Genomic DNA, 20,548 nt, shown 5'->3' on the forward strand with positions numbered 1-20,548 from the left:
TTGCATTAATCTTGCCACTATGACCCAAGAAATTATTTTCAACTCTAGGCATAACAATTTTATTGGCATTATATCTGCTGTTCTTCATAGTATCAGTTTCTGGGGAACAAATATGATGATTCTAAGTTCTTCTTTCTTTATCAGAGTATAGGCATATCAACATCACTGTGCGCCCCCTCCCTCCCTCCCTCCCTCTCTCTCTCTCTCTCTCTCTCTCTCTCTCTCTCTCTCTCTCTCTCTCTCTCTCTCTCTCGTACTGTCCAGTTTTTGTAAATATTTTTTTACGCATTACTGACTAGTATATTACATTACCATCTGTAGCCAGTGTGTTACTTGTATGTCTCTGTTTCCACTTTTTTCAGTCATATGTTGTTGTTGTTGTTGTGGTCTTCAGTCCTGAGACTGGTTTGATGCAGCTCTCCATGCTACTCTATCCTGTGCAAGCTTCTTCATCTCCCAGTACCTACTGCAACCTACATCCTTCTGAATCTGCTTGGTGTATTCATCTCTTGGTCTCCCTCTACGATTTTTACCCTCCACACTGCCCTCCAATACTAAATTGGTGATCCCTTGATGCCTCAGAACATGTCCTACCAACCGATCCCTTCTTCTAGTCAAGTTGTGCCACAAACTTCTCTTCTCCCCAATCCTATTCAACACCTCCTCATTAGTTATGTGATCTACCCATGTAATCTTCAGCATTCTTCTGTAACACCACATTTCGAAAGCTTCTATTCTCTTCTAGTCCAAACTATTTATCGTCCATGTTTCACTTCCATACATGGCTACACTCCATACAAATACTTTCAGAAACGACTTCCTGACACTTAAATCTATGCTCTGTGTTAACAAATTTCTCTTCTTCAGAAACGCTTTCTTTCCCGTTGCCAGTCTACATTTTATATCCTCTCTACTTCGACCATCATCAGTTATTTTGCTCCCCAAATAGCAAAACTCCTTTACTACTTTATGTGTCTCATTTCCTAATCTAACTCCCTCAGCATCACCCGATTTAATTCGACTACATTCCATTATCCTCGTTTTGCTTTTGTTGACATTCATCTTATATCCTCCTTTCAAGACACTATCCATTCCATTCAACTGCTCTTCCAAGTCCTTTGCTGTCTCTTGACAGAATTACAATGTCATCGGTGAACCTCAAAGTTTTTATTTCTTCTCCATGGATTTTAATTCCTACTCCGAATTTTTCTTTTGTTTCCTTCACTGCTTGCTCAATATACAGATTGAATAACATCGGGGAGATGCTACAACCCTGTCTCACTCCCTTCCCAACCACTGCTTCTCTTTCATGCCTCTCAACTCTTATAACTGCCATTTTTTTTTTTTCTATACAAATTGTAAATAGCCTTTTGCTCCCTATATTTTACCCCTGCCACCTTCAGAATTTGAAACAGAGTATTCCAGTCATCATTGTCAAAAGCTTTCTGTAAGTCTACAAATGCTAGAAACGTAGGTTTGCCTTTCCTTAATCTAGCTTCTAAGATAAGTCTTAGGGTCAGTATTGCCTCACATTTTCCAATATTTCTACGGAATCCAAACTGATCTTCCCCGAGGTCGGCTTCTACTATTTTTTCCACACGTGTGTAAAGAATTCGCGCTAGTATTTTGCAGCCGTGACTTATTAAACTGATAGTTCGGTAATTTTCACGTCTGTCAACACCTGCTTTCTTTGGGATTGGAATTATTATATTCTTCTTGAAGTCTGAGGGTATTTTGCCTGTCTCACACATTTTACTCACCAGAGGGTAGAGTTTTGTCAGGAATGGCTCTTCCAAGGCTGTCAGTAGTTCCAAAGGATTGTTGTCTACTCCCGGGGCCTTATTTCGACGTTGGTCTTTCAGTGCTCTGGCAAACTCTTCACGCAGTACCATATCTCTCATTTTATCTTCATCTACATCCTCTTCCATTTCCATAATATTGTCCTAGAGTACATCACCCTTGTATAGACCCTCTATATACTCCTTCCACCTTTCTGCTTTCCCTTCTTTGCTTAGAAATGGATTTCCATCTGAGCTCATAATATTCATACAAGTGGTTCTCTTTTCTCCAAAGGTCTCTTTAATTTTTGTGTAGGCAGTATCTAACCTATCACTAGTGAGATAAGCCTCTACATCCTTACATTTATCCTCTAGCCATCCCTGCTTAGCCATTTTGCACTTCCTGTCAATCTCATTTTTGAGATGTTTGTATTCCTTTTTGCCTGCTTCATTTACTGCATTTTTATATTTTCTCCTTTCATCAATTAAATTCAATATTTCTTCTGTTACCCAAGGATTTCTATTAGCCCTCGTCTTTTTACCTACTTGATCCTCTGCTGCCTTCACTACTTCATCCCTCAGAGCTACCCATTCTTCTTCTACTGTATTTCTTTCCCCCATTCCTGCCATTTGTTCCCTTACGCTCTCCTTGAAACTCTGTACAACCTCTGGTTTAGACAGTTTATCCAGATCCCATCTCCTTAAGTTCCCACCTTTTTGCAGTTTCTTCAGTTTTAACCTGCAGTTCATAACCAATAGAGCGTTTGGTCAGAGTCCACATCTGCCCCTGGAAATGTCTTACAATTTAGAACCTGGTTCCTAAATCTCTGTCTTACCATTATATAATCTATCTGAAATCTCCAGGCTTCTTCCATGTATACAACATTCTTTTATGATCCTTGAACCAAGTGTTAGCTATGATTAAGTTGTGCTCTGTGCAAAATTTTACCAGGCTGCTTCCTCTTTCATTTCTTACCCCCAATCCATATTCACCTACTACGTTTCCTTCTCTCCCTTTTCCTACTACCGAATTCCAGTCATTCATGACTATTAAATTTTCGTATCCCTTCCCTATCTGAATAATTTCTTTAATTCGTCATACATTTCTTCAATTTCTTCATCATCTGCAGAGCTAGTTGGCATATAAACTTGTACTATTGTAGTAGGTGTGGGCTTTGTGTCTATCTTGGCCACAATAATGCGTTCACTATGCTGTTTGTAGTAGCTTACCCGCATTTCTTTTTTTTTGTTCATTATTAAACCTACTCCTGCATTACCCCTATTTGACTTTGTATTTATAACCCTGTATTCACCTGACCAAAAGTCTTGTTCCTCCTGCCACCGAACTTCACTAATTCACACTATATCTAACTTTAACCTATCTATTTCCCTTTTTAAATTTTCTAACCTACCTCCCCGATTAAGGGATCTGACATTCCATGCTCCGATCCGTAGAACGCCAGTTTTCTTTCTCCTGATAATGACGTCCTCTTGAGTAGTCCCCGCCCGGAGATCCGAATGGGGGACTATTTTACCTCCGGAATATTTTACCCAAGAGGACGCCATCATCATTAACCATACAGTAAAGCTACATGCCCTCAGGAAAAATCACGGCTGTAGTTTCCCCTTACTTTCAACCGTTCGCAGTACCAGCACAGCAATGCCGTTTTGGTTAGTGTTACAAGGCCAGATCAGTCAATCATCCAGACTGTTGCCCCTGCAACTACTGAAAAGGCTGTTGCCCCTCTTCAGGAACCACACGTTTGTCTGGCCTCTCAACAGATACCCCTCCGTTGTGGTTGCACCTATGGTACGGCTATCTGTATCGCTGAGGCATGCAAGCCTCCCCACCACCCACCAACGGCAAGGTCCGTGGTTCATTGGGGGAGGGGGCAGTCATATGTAAGGTAATAAATACTCCACTGCTCATCTGTTAGATGCCTGTAATCCTTACAGATAATAATTTTCCCCTGTAATTTGCTTTTCTGCAGTTCTAAAATTTTCTTTTGGAATTTTTAAAAATTGCTTTTGTCGATCTTATCTGTCATTTATTTTTCCTTGCAGTTCACAGGTGGTAAAGATAGTAGTACTCTGTTATTTCTCCTGGTCCTCCCACTATTCAGTCGCATTGTGGAAAAAAAATTTTCAGTTAACTCATGATTTGTAACAAACACTGAACTCATTTTCCGATGTTGTGTATAGCAGGCCACAATTTAATTATCAGTATCCTCTACCAATTATTTTGGGATGAGGTAGATCTTTTGTTTTAACAGTTACAACAAAATGGTTGGAAAATGTGATGGGTATTACATTGTAATCTTGCATAGTTATTCCTGTTGCGAAGTAGTCTGTCAAGCCATGATGTTGCTGCTGCCTAGACATATGCCTCGTGAGTACATGTGATGGCAAGTTGTTCAACTGCATCTTTATGTTTAGCCCTCTAATCATGATTTGCTGGGTGCTACAGAAGGGTGTTGTGCCTTTTGAATCCATTGCCCTTAAAATGTAATAAAAATCTACTATGTAATAATAATGCTGATGATGTTGATACCTTTTGCTTGTCTCAAAAAATACAGGCGATCATCACTGAAAACCTTTTCCCTTGCTGCTCTGTTATTTGAACCAGAGGTATTGTAGAGGTTTAAAAAGATTATCCCATTCGGAACATCTTTGACAATGCATCCTCGCAGCTCTTCTTCTACACACTATAATTCTAATCGATTCTTGGTTAAAATAAAGCAACCTCTTCCGCCGCAGCCAACTTTGTTATATACATTATATGTCTGAAAGAAATGTATTTCTTCACAAATGACTGCTTGCAAAAAGGCAAGGTTGGTATCATTCGTTTTAAGAAATTTCCCCAAAATTGTTCATCTCTCTTTTTTTTAAAATTTTTAATCCCACAAATATTTAAAGTTATGAGCGTTTGCAATCTTCTACTTTTCTTGCAGTTAATAGTTTATATTTTCCAACTTATTCATGTGTTTTATTTTTTGTTGTCCAGATTCATTTTCTGATTGTATCATATCAACCTGTGCTTCATCTTCATGTTGTGTTCTTTTCTTCGTTCTTCATTTTAGAACATGCAACATTAAATTTAGCTTGACCTTCACCTTTGACAATTTTGCTGCACTTTGGTGTTTGAGCAACTTATTATTGCTGCATTACACTTGGTAGTTTGTCAGTGAGAGAGATTTCGAAGCATGTTTCACTTTATTTACATGTTTACTGTTTTCATTATTATTTTTTACTTGAAATCTCTGTTTGTTGTTGTTGCTTTATAGTCTGCTATATTCCTTTTTCATCAGTTTTTTACTTTCTTGTCATGTTAGACTCAAGTGGTCTGTTACATTTGGTTGTTGTGGCTGATGTACCATAGCTTTCACTTGCTTGAAGAGTACCACCTCAAGACAGGCTGGTAAATTCATTCCATTATCAGACTTCCGCTTCCTTGGAGTTTTTGTTGATTTTCCTCTATCTTCTTCTGTCATTTTCAATAAATTCCTGCACCAACCGCTTTTATGCTGTTTTCTTGTATTGTAGTTGCGGGTTGGAATTGAATACTACTTCCCCTCCTATCTTTTTGTCCAATAAAACTGTTCTTGTTTCTTCAATCAAAGTTTGAAGGAAGTCTTCAAATGAGATTAATGGTTGTACTGCACACTGTTACTTTCTACATTAATGGCAAGGTATCTTATTCTGTAGATGTCTGATGCAGTGTTGTAGATCATTCCTTAAAACAAACCACCGCTGCAGGACATTTTTTGCGAATTTGCGCTGACTTGTTTCACTAGTGACATGTAGATTATGTTCTGGGTAGATAACATGCCGTACACCCAGATGCAGTAACGTGGGAGCGAACCTCAAGTTTTATGAACACTTGCACTGACTGTAAACTGTTATAACACTGGATTTTGGGCCTACTGGACCTTATTTCAAATTCAGTTTGAAAGAACCTGTGTTAAGTGATTGTTTCCTAGTTCTGGGGAAGATTCAAAATTCTAGCAATTTCCAGTTCACTGTTTACATTACAGGTGTCAGTCATGCTAACAGCACCATCACGAATGGTGAAATTCAAACTCCACTTTAGTTTTCATTAAAATCTTGTCCAGCAAACCAGAGTTATACAAGAACACAACATACTTTCCATTCTCTATCTGGGTGAATTCAGGAGTATCTCCTGAAACACAGAAGTTATCATGCAACCGATCATGTATTTCCAAGGCAGTAGGTGGAACATTGTTGCATTCTCATTGAAAAAGCACGTTAATGTATTTTTTCTGAGAGATCTCAAAGACATAGGGAATGAGTGGGAACCACTGAATACAAAGGAAGCCTACTTAATAAGATTCATTGTTTACAAAACCCAGAAAATTTACAGCAGATCCATTAAGAACTGTTAATAGTTCCACATATCTACCACAGAGCACTAAGACCGATAGTTACCAAGATGTTTCAATGTCTTTTTAAAATTTTTGTGAGCAATCTTGATGTCCAACATTGTTTATGTTGTTGGCATGATTATCCCATCACACTGAATGATACTATTATTTTTAAGGCTTTAGAGTATCATGACAAATTCTTTTTCATTGATTAGTCACAAATGGTTATTTAACTTGGACCGTGGGATCCATTTCAATGTGACAAATCAAGAATGCTGCTGAATTTCCATCATTTCCTGAAGATGGATTTCCAAACTGAACGTCATGTATGGTAGTTGTAGAAACTATTCTCAGCAGAGATGTCAGACCCTTAATATTTTGTCTGCACAACTGTCTGAAATATCCAGGTGTGACCAACACACAGCTGAGCTAAATGGGAAATGTACAGGAAAATTTGGCGTCTTCACACCTGCATGGTTCCCACTTAGACTGACATAAATCGGAGGCTTTGGTCATAGCTTGACAGTGTGTTCATCACATCTGAAGATGTTTATCAGTTGAACTGATGAGATATTATCTGATGTCAAGCCTGAGAACCATTTCTACAACTAATGCATTGGGAAAGCCTCAAGTTTTTCAACATCTGCAGAACAATTAAATTAAATTTTGCAAAGGATTTCGATAGATAAAGGGCAGTGCCGTGAAAGGAAACAGCCCAATATATAGAAACTGATATCATTTTTGAGTATGAGATCCACAATGCCACTAAAAAACAAAATCATCATTGACATTCTTTGTGATGAAAATGCTGTTGACCAATGTGATCTAGAAGAGTCTGATCTTTGTCCACTGCCATATGATTACAATTGACTGCAGAGGATATTTTGCTGTGGCTTGTAAAAGTTCTCAAGTCGTGGTGCTGACGTGGTAAATTTTGCTGCAGTGTGGAGCACTTGTTGAAATCAGACCACTACACACTGCTTCCACAGTGGGGAATGCCTTACCCTCTTTGTCATTGGAATTCTTATTGTGAGCACTTTGTGGTATGTATGTGCCTTGGCATTGTATCCCTTCTTTCCTTTCTTTGTTAATTAATTTAAAGGCTATTGTGCCCATACATGATGATATTTTGTACGATCTGTTGTAATGTTTGCACTGATTTATGGAGTACATCTTGTTTGCTAGATCAGTGCATTTTTGTTTAAGATCTGAAACTGCTCTCTTAACTTGAAGTCTTTTTCTTTCCAAAAATTGGGAACATTTTTACTACTTCCTGTGGATTTACCTCCAATTTTTATTTATACAGAGCTGTGCTGGCCTATTTTTTGATTCATAGTGGCAGTTGCTGTGTTACCACTACAAAGAATTTCTTAAATGATTATGCTTCACAACACTGCATCTGTTAAGTGTGTCCCATTCTTTATTTACAGATTCCAGTTATATGTTTTGCAGTAACTTGTGAATTTTGTTTCTATGTAGTGGACGAGTAAAATAAATGTTTGGCTGTTGGTGTTTTGGGTTGCTGAGCTGCCATGGGAAAAAAATCACATACTGAATCTTACCTACAAAGCTAAAGTAAAATTATAGGTTATAGTCAAGTCAAGAGATTTTTATGTTATATAATATTAGATTTAGTGTGGCTAAGAATACAGAGATATTGATGGATTTGGTGAGAGGCATAAAGATGTGAGGTTGGGGAGGATGGGCTTGAGAAAAAAGTGACTGATGGGTGGGAGGGAGCAGCAGCAAGTGGATGGGATAGACATGTGGCATCATTGTACTTACCCTGGCAGCATCAGGGGTAGTTGGGTGTGACACTCAAGTTTTATGTGAAGGAGTGGACTGGAAGGTTGAAGATGAAGTAGGGGAAGTGGGAGCCTGCAGAGAGGGAGGTGTAAATTGAATGAAGTGAGGGTGATTGTGGCAGGAGTGGAGATGGGTTTGGGATAGGTTTTAGCAGAAAACAAGACCAGGGCAATTTTATTATGAAAGGATGTGTTGTAATGACAATTACCATCTGCATAGTGAAGAGAAGCTGATATTTTGGGGGGGGGGGGGGGGGGGGGGGGGGGAGTGATGGATTGTGAACCAGCCATTGAAGTACTTAAGATGACCCTGATTATAAGACAACTCACTTTTCTTTCTTTTTTTCGCAAGAAGCTTCTTTAGAAAATTTCATATCAACATATTCTGACTAATTAGAATTACAAACTGTTTTATTAACATAAAGTGTCTGCCTAAAAATTTAACAATGTACCTATTCTAAATTTTATGCAATTTATTGGTTGTCTACATTTTGGTAAAACAAGAAGAAATAATATAAACAAAAAAGAAATGGTTTACATTAATTTACAGACCTATTCCTTTTTATATTTTTCACTTACTGTCCCTCTCAATTTTTCATCATTATCTTCATTGTCACAAATATTTGATGTTGAGGTTACTGTGGGACCTGAGAACACAGCTGCTTTTATCCATACACATATTGGATTTTACTTCTGTGCCGACATGAGGGTGTTACAATGTCACTTGCTTCCAAACATATCATCAACCCATCACTCTCTCATTGGCTGCTGTAAGTAGCAGCATCTTCCTGTCATACATCATGGTGGGTGTTAACAACATTGTAGCACGAAACACACTCCTGGAAATTGAAATAAGAACACCGTGAATTCATTGTCCCAGGAAGGGGAAACTTTATTGACACATTCCTGGGGTCAGATACATCACATGATCACACTGACAGAACCACAGGCACATAGACACAGGCAACAGAGCATGCACAATGTCGGCACTAGTACAGTGTATATCCACCTTTCGCAGCAATGCAGGCTGCTATTCTCCCATGGAGACGATCGTAGAGATGCTGGATGTAGTCCTGTGGAACAGCTTGCCATGCCATTTCCACCTGGCGCCTCAGTTGGACCAACGTTCGTGCTGGACGTGCAGACCGCGTGAGACGACGCTTCATCCAGTCCCAAACATGCTCAATTGGGGACAGATCCGGAGATCTTGCTGGCCAGGGTAGTTGACTTACACCTTCTAGAGCACGTTGGGTGGCACGGGATACATGCGGACGTGCATTGTCCTGTTGGAACAGCAAGTTCCCTTGCCGGTCTAGGAATGGTAGAACGATGGGTTCGATGACGGTTTGGATGTACCGTGCACTATTCAGTGTCCCCTCAACGATCACCAGTGGTGTACGGCCAGTGTAGGAGATCGCTCCCCACACCATGATGCCGGGTGTTGGCCCTGTGTGCCTCGGTCGTATGCAGTCCTGATTGTGGCGCTCACCTGCACGGGGCCAAACACGCATACGACCATCATTGGCACCAAGGCAGAAGCGACTCTCATCGCTGAAGACGACACGTCTCCATTCGTCCCTCCATTCACGCCTGTCGCGACACCACTGGAGGCGGGCTGCACGATGTTGGGGCGTGAGCGGAAGACGGCCTAACGGTGTGCGGGACCGTAGCCCAGCTTCATGGAGACGGTTGCGAATGGTCCTCGCCGATACCCCAGGAGCAACAGTGTCCCTAATTTGCTGGGAAGTGGCGGTGCGGTCCCCTACGGCACTGCGTAGGATCCTACAGTCTTGGCGTGCATCCGTGCGTCGCTGCGGTCCGGTCCCAGGTCGACGGGCACGTGCACCTTCCGCCGACCACTGGCGACAACATCGATGTACTGTGGAGACCTCATGCCCCACGTGTTGAGCAATTCGGCGGTACGTCCACCCGGCCTCCCGCATGCCCACTATACGCCCTCGCTCAAAGTCCGTCAGCTGCACATACGGTTCACGTCCACGCTGTCGCGGCATGCTACCAGTGTTAAAGACTGCGATGGAGCTCCGTATGCCACGGCAAACTGGCTGACACTGACGGCGGAGGTGCACAAATGCTGCGCAGCTAGCGCCATTCGACGGCCAACACCGCGGTTCCTGGTGTGTCCGCTGTGCCGTGCGTGTGATCATTGCTTGTACAGCCCTCTCGCAGTGTCCGGAGCAAGTATGGTGGGTCTGACACACCGGTGTCAATGTGTTCTTTTTTCTATTTCCAGGAGTGTATAAGTACACCACTGCTCCTTATCTCGATATGTACCATCTCGTGCAGAAGTGAATACTGTTGTTGAATATTTGTGCAACTTTAAAGTCAATTCAATTCCGAATATGAATAGGTTCAGGCAAACTGCAATTGAAACATGGTAGGTGTTTCTAAACAACCAAAGTACACAGTATAAATTGCACGTCTGGCATCGTGTCGTAATTTGCTGCCTGCCCCTACAGCCAAGCTCATATCAGTATTTCCCGTCTAATCTTTTGTAGTGCTGTGGCTGAGCAATTTGAAACAATATCTTCTTGGGTGCAAGTCACATCTAACAACAGCAACTAATACAGGAACAAAAGATTGCCAGTATGATTTAATCTGATTCTCGAACTTTCGGTCATCCTGTGATGTACTGACATCTGTTGGTACTATCTCTATGGCTGGTCTTGCCACCATAATTTATTCTCACATGAACATCACTATCATGTTCCAAACCTTATTCTAATTTGTGAACAGTGACCAAATTTCTCATGACAAGCCGCTTAGTAAAGCATCATTACAGTCTCTTAACCAAATAAAATGTTGGTCTGTGTTCAGAGTAAAGTAATGTTTTTTTGAAGAAAAACATTTCCGCTTTTGAATGTTACCTTTACTTAAAAGGCAGGATTAATGTTTGTATCCATGTATATTTTTGAGCTTTTATTGCAAACCTGTTTGAATACAAAAAGAGTTTGCAAGGGGATAGAATGTAGTGCTATTTCCTCCTGTGTTTCACAAAACTTTCAGATTCTAAGCAGAGCAATTGATCGTTGTAGTGCCTGGTTCATAGTTTCACCCGTATCCTTTCCACTAACACTGCGCGAGTCAAATGTTGCATGATTGTTCAAGCAACGTCGATACTGTATCTAGCACTTTGGCATATCAGGAAATCTTGAACCTGTTCGAATGCGAGTATCATTTGCCCAGACCTGCCCTTTTGAATTCTTCAAAATAAATCTGCATGTGACCTCAATATTCAAAGCTTCATCTGTAAATTGAACAACATAAAAGTGTTAAACTCAGCAGCAATAGTTTAATCTGTGAATGCATGATGAGCCTGTATTTTTCGAATGACAAATTTGGGAAAAAATGTCTTAATAATGGAGTAAATACAGTATATTCTGCCATTGGGTGGTCAGTTTTGCTCTTAGTCACTGGTGGTGTATATTTGTGTACTCTGGTAATTACTTCTGAAGAAGGACATCATCAGGAAGCTTAGCAACATTTTCAGCCTTATTTAGACGAGGCTTTTCGTTTATAATAAGTTGGTGTCAAACAGTGGAAAAATCCCGTGTTGGAATATAACAATATTATGAAAAGGAAAGTTTCTACTCACCATGTAGTGGAGATGCTGAGTCGCAGATAAGGCACACCAAAAAGACTGTCACAAATAAGCTTTCGGTCGACAAGGCCTTCATCAAAAATAGATGATGCCCGCCCCCGACCCCCAACGCTCGCGCACACACACACACACACACACACACACACACACACACACACACACACAACTGCTGACGAAGGCAGGAAGAGAAGGCATTCGTGCCTGACATTTACAAGGAATGCCGAGAACCTGGGTCTTAGCGTGTGTCAAAAAAGGATAGCACACAGACCGATACCTGCACAAACTTCCAAATCATCACTAGAGTTTCAAAAGAGGAATGAATAATATGCTTGTAACATGGAGGAGAATTAATATGTGAGCTTGAGCACCTCAGACATAAGATGCAACAACTGGAATGTGTTCTAAGGGGTAACAGGTACTCTACCAGCTGCGTGCGAAGTGACATGTTCGAAGAAGTAGTATCGGGTATAACTTTTTCTGCCATACATCCCCAGGGTAATGGACAGAATCTGTCACATATTGCGCAAACATGGCGCAAAGACTATTTACAAATTGTCCAAGAAAATTAATATCCCTGATTGGCAAATGGTAAAAGGAGACAACTCCTGTTGTTGGGAATATACCGCATACTGTTTACACGTGGAAAAGTTTATATTGGAATGACTGGACCGTCCATAAACACCAGGATCATTGAATATACACTGTATTGCAGGCTGTGACAGGTGGAGAAATCGGCTGTGGCAGAGCATGTGCTGTGTGAGACCGACCATGTAATAAAATTTACCAACATGTAGGTTCTTGCTGTGGAGAAGAGCTACAGCAGTAATGACCAGGGAAGAAAAATGTCTCCCAAAGATCCCAAACTGTTAGCCAACAGGCAATATTTCAACAAGTAGATACAAAAGTCTCAACAATTATAATCCTCCACTGCCTTTGACTGACCGAACTGCACTGTCTTTCTTTACATCCAAATTAAGGGGACAATCAAATAGTGGAAAATTCAGACTGGAATGTAACAATATAATGAAAAGGAAAGTTGCTACTCACTGTATAGCGGAGATACTGAGTTGCAGATAGACGCAACAAAAAGACTGTCACAAATAAAGCTTTCAGCCAATAAGGCCTTCGTCAAAATCAAAACACACACACACACACACACACACACACACACACACACACACACACACACGCTACGACAGCTCACGCTGCATTTGTGACAGTCTTCTTGTTGTGCCTATCTGTGACTCAGAATCTCCACTATATGGTGAGGAACAACTTTCCTTTTCATTAAATTAAAGAGACAAAAATTTTATTTCTTTATAATGTGTTCACATAGCCAGTGTTACTTATTTATCTTTCAGCCATAGTAAGTAGTAGGTGCAGGACATTGTGACTGCTAGCCAAACGATGTTGCATTGACCTTTGAGCTTCACAGTGGGAATCAGTCAGTTTGGCAGCTTTTGGCACTGTCAGCGAATAAATCATTAATGTCACGGTTAAATGGAAAGAAATTTCTTAGAGCACTTTATTACTGACCAGTTGGAGAAATCCTAATGTTATGATCCACATGTAATCTTTTGGCAAAATAAGTCTAGAAATTAAACAACAGTACTGTTCACTGTCAGAAATACTATCATCAGTACAATGGTGGGTTCTTTAGGTCCAAAAGGAGAATGAGTGGAAAGTAGAACATGCAAAATATTATTTCACTTCATAACAAGACAGGTATACTTAACTTTGTATAATCCATTTCCACAGGAATATTCTGATTTTGTATAACTATCTCTGACTGTTAAAGTATCACAGGATACAGACAGATCTACAAGACTCTTCATTCGAAGTATGTAGATATATGCTCATGTTCATAAAAAACAGCATACCTTGAACAACTAGAGATAGGATGTTCATATTCAAAGGACCGGTATATTAGTATGTTTTGCAGAAATGATTAACATTTCAGTCACCTCACTTCAGCGTGTGTCCTGTTACCTAGTAGTCGCAGGGTCTGTCATGAAGCCTGATAATTTGTTCCATGCATGATGGCATTGACACACATAAAGCACGAGTGGTATCCTGTGGTATAACCATCCATGGTGCATTCAACCGGTTCCATAGTTCATCTGTGGTGGTTATCATTGGGTTACAGCACTGCAACTGCCATTTCATCATGTTACACACATTTTCGACCGGTGACAAGCCTGGTGATGTTCAGGGCCAGGGCAAAAGGCTGACATCCTGTGACACCAAGAAGGCACGTGTTTGTGCAGCAACATGTGGTGGTTGTCCGTTGCCTTGCTGAAAAATGGCATTTGGGGTGTTTTGCAGAAATGGTATGGTTACAGGTCACAGGATGTCATTCACATAGGTCACACTGATCACAGCGCCCTGCACAAGCACCAAACTGTGGTTTGTGGTTGTACATAATGGCACCCCACACCATAGGGCCTTGAGTTGGTGCCTCCCCATGCCTGTGGCAAACCTAAGTGAAACCCGTCATTTTCAGACAGACATAACCTGGATTCATCTGAAAAACACTATATAATTCCATTCCTGTTCTCAGTGGCATTGTTCCATACACCATTGCCATCTAGCATGTTTCCACACATTCGTGTAAGGTAGATGGAGAAGTGTATTATGCGCATGTAATCTATGCCATAATAAATGGCGACATACTGTCACCCCCTGATAGTGTACAATGAGTTATGCTGTTCTACCAGAGCTGAGGATGACACAGATGTGGTCTGGATGGTATGACCTGACCCATCTTGTTGTGTTCTGCGTCCCTCCATGAACCATCCTGCACACACCCATTGCACTGCTGAACCATCCTGCACACACCCATTGCACTGCTGAAGCACGTCATTACATACGAGCAGCAATTTCACATTCTGTCCTGCCAATAATGCGCCCTCTTTTAAACTCACTGATACGATGGTATGATTTGTGCATATGTCTGTGAGGCATTCTGCACGTCTGCTCAAGTCACTGTGATCCATTACCTTCAGTTTACAGCAACAACGAGAGCTGCAGGCACCGTTTTACTGATAGGTGGTGTTGTCGTCTGATATTGATGTCAACCTTGAACCTGCAGGCTTACGTGGTTCAGATGCTAATAATTTCTGCAGAACATACTAATGTACAGGTCCTGTGAATATGAACGTCCTATCTCTAATCATTCAAGGTTTCTGTGGTTTTTTTACATGAGTGTTATATTCCCACTTTCGCATAAAATATTAAATACGCTGGTGCCCCATCTAACACAATGCAGCCATATTAAACATTGATCACAGACTGGGACTTAGCGTTCCTGTGCTCAGTTGGCCTGTACATTGGCACCTCAGTGTGTTAGCACTGCAAAGTGGAGAGAGGGTGTGGCTCAACCGGCATATCCCGTTCATTGTTGCAGTTTGCTATGAGACCTCATTACCTTCTCTGGTATTGATGTGAGGCTCTGACTTTGTTATGGTATCGCTATCTTTTGACTGTACCACAAGTATCCTGGCATATCAGAGCATTAAACCCCCTACGGGCTGTTTTGTGACCACAGATTGTCTTGAGGTGCTTATTGACTTCACTGTTATTTACAGTATTATCGTTCAGTGTTCTCCCTCCATTGATGGTGATTTCTGATAAGCACATCTCGTAACTTTTGCTGTCTTGCCTTGTCGCTTGATGGTAGTGACAAGTAGGGGTGTTAATCTAAGACCAATTTCAGTGTTAAATTTTTGCAATTTATGATCTTTTCTGGCAGCTTTCTTTCTCCCCCTCCCCAATCCCCCACCCCTCCCCCTCAACTTTCTCTCTCCCGGTGTTCATTTATTAGACATTACCTATCACACTTATTTATGTTGTTGAAAAAAAAATTGTTATACCTATTAAGTATAATCAGGAGAGAGAGAGAGAGAGAGAGAGAGAGAGAGAGAGAGAGAGAGAGAGAGAGACCTCTTCAGCCACATACTATCAAGCTACGGAAAACTTTTCAAAAGGGATCATTGTCATAATTTCCATGCTCTCTTCAGAGAGGTCACACTTCGAATGTGTAAACGCTTCACACACACACACACACACACACACACACACACACACCAACCACTTCACTGCCATGTTGTACTTCACTGGAGGATCACATGGCCACCTGACGCCAGTTCTTCAGTGCAAGGTAGTCAGAGTGCTCTTTTAAGGATGTGATTAATATTTTGTCTGTTGCTGTTGCGCATATTTGTTATTCAACACTTACAGAAACAGAACAGCAGCTTAGGAGACAGCAGTAGTGTTCATAAGTTGTTTTGTTTAATACCTAGTGTCACAGGTTGGAAATTAACACAGTTAGTTGATGTTGTTAGTCTTTAAATATGGAATCCTCTTCTGTGATGTTTGAGCTACAAAAATGAAGTCAATTGTTGTTGATAATCTGCAAGATTATTTTATTCCAATCTCAAAGTAATAATGCCCCATTTTTAAAAATTAATTTTGTATAAGAAAATAATATTTCTGGTACCTGCATAGCCCAAGAATTCCTTGCCGTCAATGCATCATGCGTATAAAACGTTTCCAACTCTTATTTTGTTTCAAAAATTATTTGAAGTCTTTAAGTAAAATACTTTGTAAGGCAAGCGAGAATGTGATTTCCAGATTATTATAGGTGAGTGATATAGCAGTAGTTTTCCATTTCATCATCGTCATCATCATCACTATTTTTGTGTGTAAAATATAGTGAGAAGTATATGGGAAGATGTGCTGTTGCAATTTGGTTCACAAAATATTTCTTCTGATTATTATCTGATAAATTTCATTACTGTAGTTACTGGAGACTGATGTATTGAATTTTAATGTTTGAGCCTGTCTACATTGTTCTTTGAGTTACATTTTTTGTTTAACTGAATTTTGTACTGTGCTTATATAATATAATTTTCATTCACTATTTTAGCAATCCTCATTGATTCTTGTAGTTTTATCCCTTCATATGTTGCAACAAGTTATTGGTGGTTTTCTTTTTATGTCCCCATTATTATTAATGGCTTTCCAAATTGATATCTACTTTTTTTATTCACCATTGTGGGCTTATGTACAAATGCTATTGTATTAAATGAAATTTAGAGATTAGGTATTGCTCCTCTGTATGTATTTTCCGTTTTAAAGAAAGGTCAGTCATGCAGTTTGATTGATTTTTAAACTGTATTAGAAGGTTTTAGTTTCTCTATTTCCTAGTGTTTATCCCATCATAATGAGATCTACTGTTTTCATGATTTGGCAGATTTATTTTATTTTAGCTTTGTGGCTGCATCCACTTCTTGCCGCCATGTTCATCAGTTAACAAAAGGGAGGGAAATCACATTCACAGTTTATCTGTGAATCGTGTAAACTGTGTGCTGTGTCATCATATGATGACTGTTTGTGTACTGTATTTTTTGAGGTGTGGGTTGAAAATTAGCCTAGCGTTTGCCTAAATGAGCATGGAAAATTGCCCCAAAACCTCACTCAGGCTGTTTTATGTACTAGACCAATGCTTGTTGATCTGCCACGCAGATTTGATTGTGGTCTGAAGTATGAGTGCTTAGAGATTATAAAATAAATGTAACATTGTCTGTGGGTGATCTGTAATCTTACCTTAAGTCTTATTTCTGTTTGACACATCTTAGTCTTGATCATTTTTAATACCTCAAACATTTGAAAGTGTCTTACGTTATGTAAGACCCTTTCAAACCTAAAAGCATGCTCTGTGAAATGTACCATTTTGTCTGCAGAAGCAGTTTACAAATCCACAACTGAAATTCTAACAACATATGTTTAAATATTGCACATGATACCATCATTTAGCAGGGCTTCTGATACATACAAATTGCTACTTGAAACTTGCACAGTTTGATACAGAAATGTTGAGGCATTTGTACATTTCAGCTTTTGCATTAGCATTTTTCTGGTGCTTTTTGCTAATTAAATAAATCACATGAAATGTGACAACTAACCTGCTTTTATATTGCTTGGGGGTAACTGATTGCTGATGCTTTGCTGTTAGTTCTTTTGATTTTGATGCTGGTTGTGCTTCTGTTAGAATTTAAGGTGCTAAAGTCCCTGTGATGGAAATTTGGCCTTGAATGAGTAGAGATTTATCCTCTGATTTTTTCACATTTTAACTTCATAAATGCTTCTTTTGTAATCTTGTTCATATGTAAGTCATAGATAGTAGGCATTATTCTTACTGTCCTCTCATTTATCTGCACAGTGGTGTGTACATATAGATTTCCACACAAGTAGTTATGTGTTCCTTTATTACAGTGTGTACAGTACACCCATAATTGTGTGGGCATATGTATTTTCAAATGAGGAGCTACACAAGTGAAACAAAGAATTGCTTTATCCCATGTTGCTTCTGTTGTTAAGAGTTACTTTTTTCTGTTCTCCTTGGAAAGTGAAAGATTGACAATATTTAAAAGAACTGTGAATATTGTAGTGTCCAACAGTACCATTACTAAATCAGTTGGCTGGTCCGTGTTAGTCAATATCTCTTCACATGTCTGCAGAAATTAATTGAATTGCAAAATATAATAAGAAATCAAGAATATTAGGTGTCACACCTTCTATGGCGTAGTACCAATGGTGAAACACCCTTCGGTATCACATCCCACCATCTAAACAGTACACTTCCTCTTCCAATGATAAGGCTGCTGAAATGCAAGTTTTTCGTTTACTGAGTTTCTCAAGTTCAGTTGCACCACAATGTGAGGAAATTCAAATTTGTAACCAAGTGTGAATGTTATGTAAGAAGTGTGTTTCATCATTTCTGACTAGTTATTATACAAACATTGACTGCAAAACTAAATGAAAATGTTTCATCAGGGAGGTAGTATATTCATTTATATGAGCCAAGACAGTATTTTATTCCCTTCCCTAAAGCCCTTGTGCCCTTCCAGAAGTCTGCGTAATCTCTCAATACCTCTGACATCCTTAAGTAACAAGATGAATTGCTGTTTATCTAATAGATTTATACAGTGACACACTGTGGTGCAGGCGTTGTCAGTCATTGCAGTAATGGGGAAATTTCTAAATGAATTCTTTATTTTCTTGCTTATTGGTCATGCAGACTGCCTGTAATAGCCATATTTTTCAGAATATGTTTACATTTCCTCTAATTAACTACTCGTTCTTCGTTAGTTTATTTCACAACTAGTTGTTAGTTGACATCACAGCAGCTGAGAAGAGTGCTCCACCTACCATCTTCAAAGGTTGCCATGGGTCTGATGATGGTCATGTGATATGACCGAAACCGGTCACCTTTGTTCTTGAAGCATACATGGTGTGATCAAGACTGAATTTTTGAAAGAAAAATTTTTAAAAATTTTTGATCACTATTCCAAAAATGTTTATTAAAATTGCATTTCACAACTGTTGCCACTATATTGTGTTGGTTCTTTCTGTGGTGGTCAAATGATGGCATTGAATGAAAATACTTATATTTTTGTTCTAGATTGCATTATGAATTATATAAATGAGTCTGACTAAATTAATCATAGTTTGTCCTCTGCCATTTTGTTGACTTGTAACGCACAAAGAGGCAATAACACAGCAGTACTGTCTGTGATTGAAGTACTCACGAATTAAAAGTAGAAGTGGTAAATTCTTATTTAGTAGAGATAAAGAAGTGATACATTGTTTTTAACACTCGTAGTAGCATGCGTTTTCGCAAGCTGTCTGGTGAAATGTGCTCTATGAAATTTGAAGTAAAATCTAAACTGCTAGCAAATTATTGAAACACATACTCCTAGAGAAAATGATATTTCAGTAAGGATTTTTAAAGGAAAAAAATTGAGACCCTGACTTCATTGTATATTGAGAAACATTTAGAAACCTCAGTTACATGGCATACTATTCTCAATAGAAGAAACAAAATGTGGTCAGTTTCTCTGTCAGATTTTAGAACTTAGTGGAAGGAACTAAGAGAAAATCTGTCAAACACACATGCAGAGTTTCTCATTGAATTTTGTAAATCACAGAAATGAAGATTCGGGACATTATTTACTGTGCCCAAATGTTGCACAGTGCATCTGGGGCATAACCCTTTTCTATAGTGATACCTGTGAAGATGAAGGTTGCAGTTGTTGTTCGGAGATGAAGAGGATAGTGTAGCATGGAGAGCTGCATTATACCTGTCTTCGAACTGCTACTCTGATTCACTTAATCTGCTTTATATTTGATCTTGCTCATTCTTGATGCACATGCATCACTCAGAGAATAAAAGGATGAGTCGTTATCAACATTATATGTTTTTAAATACAATTCACTTATTGCAATACTAGAAAACCCATCCTTATTGTTCTGTTCTTGTTATCAAAATAGAATACCTTCAGAAAAAACTCCCTGCGTGATGGCACAATGAGGCCTTTCAAAGGTAGTAACAACAAAGATGAAAAACACTTCATTTACTCCACGCTGCTTCAGTTGTATGTGGGAAGCTAGCATAGTGTACCAGTTCAGGATTTGAACATGAGTCCCTTTACTCCTGGCCAGTATGGTACAAATTGCTTCAGTTGAGCGTGCCTCTCATCCTGCCTCAAAAGTCTGATAGCAGCCTGGGACAAGTTGAAGCCTTGAGTCTTTCCATGAAATATGCTCACATGTATGATTGGTAGTGGACTGTCCATGAAAGGCAGGTATCTGGCTTAGCACCATTCCAGCACACAGTTTTAACTTGTCTCAGTCACTCAGCAAGAACTCAATTATGTGTATCATCGATCTAATCAATCTTAATGAAACACATATACTTTGAAACTCCTTCTGAGTTCAGGCTGCAGAGACTGTAAAACCTGTTTAACTTCGTTTAAGAAGGAGGGTTGAGGTGGACAGAATAGTGCCGAAAGTGAATCATGACTCCCCCCCCCCCCCCCCCCCCCTCCGGTCCCCTTTGAAATCGTGCATTATGGTTAGATTGTATTTGGCACTAAAAGGGATTATATCTTTTGATATTGT

General features: G+C 39.6%; 1 protein-coding gene across 4 annotated transcripts in view; it reads left to right on the top strand.

Moving 5' to 3' along the window:
* The window catches only part of LOC124776558, a 191,890-nt gene that overhangs the window by 122,788 nt on the left and 48,554 nt on the right, over positions 1-20,548 (top strand). The gene's annotated exons all lie outside the window — the stretch shown is intronic.

Source organism: Schistocerca piceifrons, chromosome 2 (assembly GCF_021461385.2).
Source record: "Schistocerca piceifrons isolate TAMUIC-IGC-003096 chromosome 2, iqSchPice1.1, whole genome shotgun sequence".
NCBI lineage: Eukaryota > Metazoa > Arthropoda > Insecta > Orthoptera > Acrididae > Schistocerca > Schistocerca piceifrons.